The sequence below is a fragment of the Oryzias latipes genome, chromosome 10, assembly GCF_053564925.1.
Source record: "Oryzias latipes strain Hd-rR chromosome 10, Olatipes_Hd-rR_3.1".
Taxonomy (NCBI): domain Eukaryota; kingdom Metazoa; phylum Chordata; class Actinopteri; order Beloniformes; family Adrianichthyidae; genus Oryzias; species Oryzias latipes.
In genome coordinates, this window is record NC_136246.1 from 23565330 (window position 1) to 23574092 (window position 8763).

Here is an 8763-nt window from a genome sequence, read left to right on the forward strand (position 1 = left end):
GCAAACTTGTATAATCCCGCCCCTACTAATAATGATACTAATATTGACTCTAAAATTGGGAGGGGGGGTGAATAGGCAGCATTTTTTGCTGTCCCCACTCCTCTTGCTCTGCCCCTGCTAAGAGGTCTGTACTAGAGGGGTACACAAGATATAGACAACCACTGGCTGTCTAGTCTGAAGGGTACCCCTACTGATTAATCATATCAGATAGACATGGAGGCCTACGAGTATGAACGCTTTGATAAACAATTAAAAAACCTTATGTAACACTTTATATTAAGATTCCTTAACAAGCTCTGTTAACACATTAACAAGCATTATAAATGAATTTATAGGGTCTTAGTAAGACATTTATTAGTACAATAAGTCTAATAAGGTTTATTAAATTACTTAGTTAACACATTTACAAGCATTATTATTAGGATGTTTTTAAGATGCTAATGATGCATTTACTGATATTATAGGTGCCTAACAAATGTGTCAGTGTTAATAAGCTTAATAAGATTTATTAACAACCTTTGTTAACAAATTAAGAAGTATTATTATTGTTTGGGGTTCTAGTAAGATATTTATTAGCATTATAGACGCCTGACACAAGCCGAAGTGTTCATAAGCTTAATAAGTTTTATTAACTAACTTAACAAATTATTAGGCTTTATTAATGTGTCAGATGCTAGTAAGATATTTATTAGCATTATAGATGTCTTGCAAATACCTGAAAGTGTTAATAAGATTTATTAACATCTAAAGTCAGACCATTGTCTTCTAAATCCATATTACTAAACTGCTTAACTGCTAAGCTTTACAAATGTATTAATTAACTTTGTTAATAGTCTATTAATTGTTTTGCAGCACCTCATCTAAAGTGTGGACGTTTTTTACCACAAACAACCACAAAGCATAAAGATTGTAAAAAGAACTTTATGACATTAAAACAGACTAAAAATACACAAATCGTTCTGTAAAAGATATATAACAACTTAATTCAGACAAATAATTAAAAAAAAAAAAACATATATACTAGTGTTGGATGACTAGCATCATAGCTAATAAGGATAAAGTATTAGCATCTATCCTGAGTGAAACCAGGACACAATTCTCAGGAGACAATTCTCTCCATTCAATGCCAACTGCATTCAACCACTGTTGCCTTGCTTCAAAGTCCACAAGAAAGTTGCACAAACCAGTCATTTTTGAAGACCGAAAGCAAAAAACCTACAGGAGCCATGCTAAAGCTAACACGCTAACCTGCCCAGGTTAACTAATGTCACCATTGGCTAATGAATCTGTCAATCAAACTCATCAGCAAAACAGGCGTGCTCACTTTCAGCCAATTGAATGGCCTCTTAGACTTTGCTTTCACACAGGTGACGAAAAAAGCCCCGCCCATCTTTGATTCTGTACCGGTCGGTCGTTAGCGTGTTAGCTTTAGCATGGCTCCTGTGGGTTTATTGTCTTCGTTCTTCAAAAATGACTGGCTTGTGCAACTTTCTTGTGGACTTTGAAGCAAGGCAACAGTGGTTGAATGCAGTTGGCATTGAATGCAGAGAATTGTCTCCTGGTGATGGGATTTGCAATGAATGTTTTACTCAGGATAGATGCTAATACTTTATCCTTATAGCTATGATGCTAGTCATCCAACAGCAGTATATATGTTTTTTAAAAAAAAATTATTTGTCTGAATTAAGTTATTATATATCTTTTACAGAACGATTTGTGTATGTTTAGTCTGTTTTAATGTCATAAAGTTCTTTTTACAATCTTTATGCTTTGTGGTTGTTTGTGCTAAAAAACATCCACACTTTAGATGGGGTGCTGCAAAACAATTAATAAACTATTAACAAAGTTAATTAATACATTTGTAAAGCTTATAAGCAGTTTAGTAATATGGATTTAGAAGACAATGGTCTGACTTTAGATGTTAATAAATCTTATTAACACTTTCAGGTATTTGCAAGACATCTATAATGCTAATAAATATCTTACAAGCATCTGACACATTAATAAAGCCTATTAATTTGTTAAGTTAGTCAATAAAACTTATTAAGCTTATGAACAGTTAGGCTTGTGTGAGACATCTATAATGCTAATAAATATCTTACTAGCATCTGACACATTAATAAAGCCTATTAATTTGTTAAGTTAGTCAATAAAACTTATTAAGCTTATGAACAGTTAGGCTTGTGTGAGACATCTATAATGCTAATAAATATCTTACTAGAATCCCAAACAATAATAATACTTCTTAATTTGTTAACAAAGGTTGTTAATAAATCTTCTTAAGCTTATTAACACTGACACATTTGTTAAGTATGGAGTTAATTCAGTCTCAATAATCAGAAATGCACACAACCGGTTTTACAAATGCACACGCTCCGATTCACAAATGTCATTTTATGCAAACGTGAAAATTAAATTCGGAAATACACACGCTGTGTTTCACAAACACACAGATTGTGTTTCACACATGCACACTAAATGTTTTACAAATGCACAATAAGTGTTTCTCACAAATGTGCACACTGTGTTTCACAAAAAACATTTTAGAAATTCACAATAAATATATCAGAAATGCACAGTAAGTGCTTCACAAACATGATTTTTAGTTACACATGTGATGTGAACTCACAGATCATTCGAATTGCAGACTGTGCATTCAAAATCCCGTTCTCGTTTGTGAATCTCCCCGTGTGTGTGAGAGATTTTTCTACGGTGAATATTGAGACTCATCTGACGGAGCGGGTCAACTAATGTCACCATTGGCTAGTGAATCTGTCAATCAAACTCATCGGGAAAGCAGGCGGGTTCGCTTTTAGCCAATCGAATGGCCCCTTACAATTTCTCTACACTTTCTGCGGGTGACAAAAGCCCCGCCCATGTTTGATTCTGGACCAGTCGGTCGTTAGCGTGTTAGCTTTAGCATGGCTTGTCGGTTTATTTGCCTTCGGTTGTCAAAAATTACTGGCTTGTGCAACTTTTCAGTGGACCTGGAAGCAAGGCAACAGTGGTTGAATGCAGTTGTCTTAGAATCCATCGAACTCTGTACTGGTCATGAGATTTAAAATGAATGTTTCACTCTGGATTGTTTGTACGTTATTCTCTTAGCTTTCATGCTAGCGTCATTTCAACACTCAGACACGGTTTGGATCATATGAAGGTGGAGGAGAAAAATCTGCAACTTCCACAGGTTTTGTGGAGAAACTGTCATCACTTTGCTCCGTACCACGCAGTGGGACTACATTACCTCAAGTTCATCTCACTGTCAATCACAGATACCCAATATACACCTCCCCTGCTCAGCCCGAAGTCACTTTGCTTGACCTTAATTTTATTTTTTTAATAACTCAAATGTCATTGATTTTATATTGTAACCATATACATATACACCTCTTGGCCAGGTCACCCTTGCAAAAAAGATCCTCATCTCTCTGGGTTTTATAACTGGTTAAATACTACACAACAAAAGATGGTCATAGAACAACAAAGTGCAAACATTCACCCTTTATTGCAGAGTAAAATTCAGTGAAAACATGGACAGATTAAAACATCAAAATTTAAGCAAATGTGGGATCTCTACTGATTTGAATTTTATTTAAACTGGAACTAATTTTCATAACTTCCTTACATACAATGAAGTCCCTTGAACAATACAGCAGTATTTATTTGAACTCTGTCTTGCTCCCCTCAGTCTCTCTTCTTCTGTATGTAATTATGTCGCCTAAATTAAGTTCTAAACACACTGGACAGTAAAGATGTAGGTCCACTCCCAAACGGTCTGAATTAAACAATGGATTGATGTCGTCTTGCAGTTCCAACATTTGTGGACCCAAAAGAGGACTGTCCCATACCAGGACATTGATCCCAGGATGAGGTTCAGTCATGGATCCACTCTCCTCCCATTCAATCTCTGGAACCAGCATACCCTGACAAAAAAAAAAAAAAAAGATACTGTTTATGAACAGCACTGTTTTTTGTGTGTTTTAGATTATGTAGGAACAGAGACCCACTAATAATGACTTATATTGTTGCTTGCAGGCAGACCTCATATCTCCATAACTGTTTATAATTTGCAAATAAGTGAACCTTAACAAAGTAGTGACATTAGTACATCTGATGGCTCATAAGGCCATGCATTGTGATGCATTTTGAACTTGCAGATGTGCTATTCTTCCTACAAACAAACAATTTAGGGAAATTGTTTGCACCACACAACAATAATCTTTTTCATTCATTTTCGATGAAAATTCACTGTAGTCATTATGATTTCATGATACTCTTCTTGATACTTTCCACTTTAGTCAAACTGCACACATCAGTTGTCCAGTACAGTGAGATTAAATAAAGCATTTACCCGGGGATCAGAAACAGGGTTCTGGGTCAAGCCCAACTGCCACAGCTGATTTGGTGTCATGCTTTGCTCCGTCCTGATTGGATGGCTGTCCCACGCGTCACTAAAGACATCCAAACTGGCTTGAATGCGTGGTAGAAAAATGTAATGGCTGCAGAATAGGTGATGTTACTGATATTGAGCAAGTCTTGGTCCTCAGGAGAGTGCAGGATGTTGTAATATAAACCAGTAACAGTCATGAAGACATCACACCAGAGGAGCTCAATCCTGTATTTGGAAAAAAGCAAAAAGAAATATTATATTGTCAGATTTATTTTTAATACATCATTCACTTTTATGTATCAGGGCTCCAGACTAACTTTTTTCACTAGGAGCGTAGTGGACCCTAACTGAAAATTTTAGGGGCACAACCAGAAAATTTAGGGGCGCATACCGTAAATCAACATTCTAACCAAATCTACTAATTTCCACTGTATTACAAATAAATACTTTAATAATAGATGCAGAAATTACAATGTGCTGTTTCTAATTCAGTGTCATATTTTATTCTGCACTTTTGACGATGCAACATGAAGGTAAACTGACAGCACCATCGCTGTCATGACAGTACAAATAGTAAACAAAATACCATACATTTAGAATAAAAACATTTTTTTAGTAACAAAGTGATTACCGTAGTAACCTTTCGTAATTTCACAGTTTCAAACAATACTTAAATGTATGTAAACATTAGGGGATGGAAATTCATGTTGGTGACACCAAATAGGTTCAGCCAAGATGCACAATAAGCGTGTTTGAGATCACCCAGATGGACGCAACACTGCACAGATCACCTGGTGTGTGACGTATATTTTTGTTTTTGCTCTAACATCACCTGTCAATCAAAACAAAAATATCACGAGAAAGGGGTGAGAGCAAGACACCAATCAGAGCGAACGCAGCTGGAAATTTAGTATTGAACTGACTAAAAGCTGCCCTACAGACTACAAAACAATGCATTATGGGATATGTGTCCCGATGGTTTTATGTAGTTCACTGATCAATTAAAATAATTTAAAATACCAACTGATTAAAAAAAGCTACATCCATTACAAAACATTAAAATAATTATAAAAGATGTAATATCACAGCTCATACTTAGGGGGAGAGGCATATTAAAACGAAATTGAATGTTAAGGACAACTCCTAATTCCTGTTCTCTTTCAGTCTCGCTGCAGCTTCGATTTCATGCGAGTTTGAGACCCCTGCTGTACACTCTGTCACTGGTACACTAGCTGCAGGTCGGAAGAACGAATCAATAGTTCGCTTGCTCATAGCTCAGATGCACATATCAGGTTGTGATGATATTTGTCTCCGTTTCCTTCCCACGGATGTTTACGCGCGCTCGATTATCTCTAGGCCCCGCCCCTCCACATATTTTAGCCACTTGCAGTGACTTTCCCTATTCTTCTCACACGCATTGGCCGCCTCGGGCATCACTCAATGAAACGCGAGTGTGTGCTCGCGTGTGCTCCAGTCTCATGAGTATTCGCGCGAGTGTGTGTGTCTGCCTGCGTGCGTGTGCGCTCGCGTCTCATTGATGATTTCATCTCTCATTTCATCGATCATTGACGTGCTCCTTTCATGTTTAATGTATAAAAAATACGGAGGGTGGGGGAGGCAAATTTACTGGTAGCACATGTGCGACTGGGTGTAAAATTCAGTCGCACACTCTCAAATTTTGGTCGCAAAATGCGACCAAATGGACGCAGTCTGGAGCCCTGTGTATATATTAAAGCTTCTAAAACTAGGTTCAACTCACCGTTGATTGTGTGTACACTTTTGCTGCAACAAAGCTGTTTGTGTCAGTTGTACGTACTGTGAGCATTAACTCAGCTATGCCCACATTTTCTCCTCCGTGATCTCCTCTCACCCTGACAATAACATGAAAATCATGTCTCAAACACATAATTACAAATGCATCGCCAATACGGTACACATCAGTTTAAAATGTAATGTTCTTATGTATGATGCCAATAAGTAGAATTTCTAGGTTAAAAAAATTGCAGGAGTGGGTTACATGTATCACTGGGGGAAAAAATGAGGTGAGAGAGACTGTTAAGGGGGTGTAAAATGTTATTCATGAGGGGAAAGTTTTAGAGTTGCCTTTGTTTTCAGAGGAGTCTAAAAAAAGTTATTTTATTTTTGTACAAATAACCAAGTACTTATACTGCCTGATATGTGAATAAAATATTTCTTTATGAATAACATGAATACCTCAGAGGAAAGCCATAAACGTTCACAGCGTCACTGAAGAAGGCCAAGTCTGCACAGTTGTTCTCTGCCATCTTCTCAGGTACAAGATCTATGGAATACAAGTACAAATACTTTCAACTGACAGATGTTTACAGCGGCAAAAATGCTAAATTCCCAATTGACAGGTAAAACAGTAATACAATAGGATGATAAAATATGAAATAGAATAGAATAGAAAGGTATTTAATAATTCCTGAGGAATTTTTTTTTAAATGGCCATCTTAAAAAAACACATAAACACACATGCATTACAAATAGAAATATCACAAAATAAAAAGATTGATAAAAAAAGGTAAATAATTGGGAAATCAGTGGGTAAAATTAAAAGAAATTACTTGTAAGATGCCCTGCCAGAGAGTTGTATTGCCTGATGTCACGAGGAACAAAAGATTGTCACGCTGTCACATTCAGTAAATCCTAGAGAATAAATAAAAACACAACAAACATGGATTAGATAATTTAGCTGTCTGATCTTAAATTACATAATTTTCAAATATATGAAAGGGGATTTTTTTTAAAACACTCTTGCTATGATAACTTGAGCTTGTAGTAAAGAACACCTTTAAAAAAATCAGAGACAAGACACTGATCACAGGAAGCCTGTGTGTAATACTTACAGTAACTTCTACTCAAATCACTGTTGACAGCTGATTTCTCCCATCCACCCTTTCTGTGACTACTTATCGACTACAAAACAGCCTAAAAACATAATGTTTGGGATTCTTGTCATTACGTCATTGGAAGTAAAGATACGGGGAATTTAGTGGCTGTCACTCTGACACAATCTCACAGGGCTTTTCAGCACAATACGGGTTCTAACGTTAGAAACTTAATGAGGCGTCTTTCATTCAGTGGATTCATGTCTGTTATATTTAAAAAATGCCGTTTTCATGAATGTCATATGAATTAACTTTGTTGCACATGTCATCCCGTCTTAAAGTCTGGGTTGTGAAAAGACTGTGTCTAACTTTAACCCGGATCGCGTTTACATAAAGGCAGCACACGGAACAACTAGCTAGTTAGCATAGCATAGCATCAGTGTTTAAACAAATCGCCGTCTCCAAATCAATACTTTTTATTAAACTTTCTTTGCTGCTGTAAATCCGGCATGCTTTTCCCCTTAGTTCTATCTGAATCATGTTAAGAACCTACAGATCATTGGCTATAGACGCTAGCTTGAACCGACACCGGCTTGAACTTCACTCACACTCACAGGCAGGCACAATTTGCACAGGCTAAAACAAAGCTAAGCTAATTTGCGGTGGGGGTACTCTGCAAACGACTCGGCTGCAGTGTTCATAAAGCATTCACACATGTCACTTGGCTAAGGAGAACGCTTCAACTTAGTATTCAATAACATTACAGGACGTACAACGAGGGAATGATCAAATAAATGCATTACTTACGGGCTGAGACTGATCCCGTTCAGAAGACCTCTCCGCCATTTTTGCCGCGCGCGTCCTTTCAACTGCTGTGTTGAACAGCTCCCTCCCTCGTCACTTTGAAAGTGAGGAGTGTAAGGGCCCATTCGATTGGCTAAAAGCGAACCCGCCTGCTTTGCCGATGAGTTTGATTGACAGATTTACTAGCCAATGGTGAGATTAGTTGACCCGCTCCGTCAGATGAGTCTCAATATTCACCGTAGAAAAATCTCTCACACACACGGGGAGATTCACAAACGAGAACGGGATTTTGAATGCACAGTCTGCAATTCGAATGATCTGTGAGTTCACATCACATGTGTACCTAAACATCATGTTTGTGAAGCACTTACTGTGCATTTCTGATACATTTATTGTGAATTTCTAAAATGTTTTTGTGAAAAACAGTGTGCACATTTGTGAGAAACACTTATTGTGCATTTGTAAAACATTTAGTGTGCATGTGTGAAACACAATCTGTGTGTTTGTGAAACACAGGGTGTGTATTTCCGAATTTATTTTTCACGTTTGCATAAAATGACATTTGTGAATCGGAGCGTGTGCATTTGTAAAACCGGTTGTGTGCATTTCTGATTATTGAGACTGAATTAACTCCATAGTTAAGCACCTATAATATCAATAAATGCATCATTAGCATCTTGAAAACATCCTAATAATAATGCTTGTAAATGTGTTAAC

At 37.0% G+C, this 8763-nt stretch overlaps 1 long non-coding RNA gene across 1 annotated transcript; it reads right to left on the minus strand.

The window, feature by feature from the left end:
• Positions 1 to 3486: 3486 nt before the first annotated feature.
• Positions 3487 to 8113, minus strand: LOC144994912 (uncharacterized). Its single transcript, XR_013658610.1, has 6 exons — positions 8050 to 8113; positions 6979 to 7060; positions 6605 to 6692; positions 6150 to 6261; positions 4352 to 4615; positions 3487 to 3923 (listed from the first exon to the last, which is right to left on the minus strand). It is a non-coding gene; the product is annotated as an uncharacterized LOC144994912 (long non-coding RNA).
• Positions 8114 to 8763: the final 650 nt, after the last annotated feature.